Below are 1229 nucleotides of genomic sequence, written 5' to 3'. Positions count from 1 at the left end.
TCATCTTTTTTTCTCCTTCTCCTTCTCATTCGTCTTCATCGCTGTTCATCTTTTTCTCCTCCTCCTCCTCCTCCTCCTCCTCCTCCTTCTTTGCCCCAAAATTCTTATATTCATCAGGATCATAAAAGGACAAGGAGAAAAAACGGAAAAAAAATATATATGCTGTGACTTCCCAAGCTTTCTTTCACCTCACTACGGCAACAATATTACCACTGTTATTATCGTTATTTTTACTGTTATTGTTATTGTTATTAAGATTTGTCGAGGGAGAAGACGAGAAAAACATACATGGCCAACGTGAACAGATCGAGTCCCAATGATAATGTTATGCCGGACGTGTTACTCATGGATTAAAGAGAGAGGATAGTTCATGCCGACGTCATTGTTATGACGTGGCGGGGAACCGTGACGTCACTCCCGCAACTCGTGCGCACTGGTTCCCAAAGCCCCGCGGGTACAGAGAGGAACTGCTTCATTCTGGCTTTTATTCATTTAAATAACATAACCTTTAAGTTAGTTTAACGCAGCACAATATGAAACTAGTAAAAAATAAAACTCTGATAGTAGGATGCGACATTTATGCACCAAATCGAGAAAATAACCAAGAGAACAAAAAACAATAAGTTTATGTGGAGCTGTGTCAGATGCTGTATACATATATTTTCGTGTTTCATATTCCCTTCTTGTAGCCCTACGAACATATCGGTGACTAAAATAATAATAAGAAATGCCATAATAACTATTGCAAAAACTGAACTAGCAGCTACTCGTAGCCTAGTAAATAACTTGAGAATCCTTACTTTTCACTTATGATTATGCAGTTACATACTCTGTAAATTTACCTACCTCTTTTCACAAATTTGTCCTTGCCACTTAGCATTCAAGCTTTATCGCATGTTCTTCATTCCCATCTAGTGCTTGGGCAATGTTCTCCGTCCCCACATTTTATTGTCTTATTGTCCAGGGGGAGGTACTGCCCCCTCCCTTGTTGTGCTTTCCTTCCTACCATTGTATCTTTTTAATTTCCTGGTGCTCCCTTCACATGTATTAATATTTGTATAATCTCACTCTGTCCTGCCTGGGGGTAGGGATGGCATGTTCCTCCCTTCTCCCTTGTTGTTTACCTGCAACAATAAACTATCAATCAATGTTCTAGCCAGGGAAATACGTGCGGTGACAAATTTGAACTTACACTCACCAAGTTCTTTATATTATACACAGCAGCTAAA

This window comes from Eriocheir sinensis, unplaced genomic scaffold (genome assembly GCF_024679095.1).
Source record: "Eriocheir sinensis breed Jianghai 21 unplaced genomic scaffold, ASM2467909v1 Scaffold5, whole genome shotgun sequence".
Classification (NCBI taxonomy): domain Eukaryota; kingdom Metazoa; phylum Arthropoda; class Malacostraca; order Decapoda; family Varunidae; genus Eriocheir; species Eriocheir sinensis.
Note: the sequence above shows the minus strand (reverse complement) of the source record.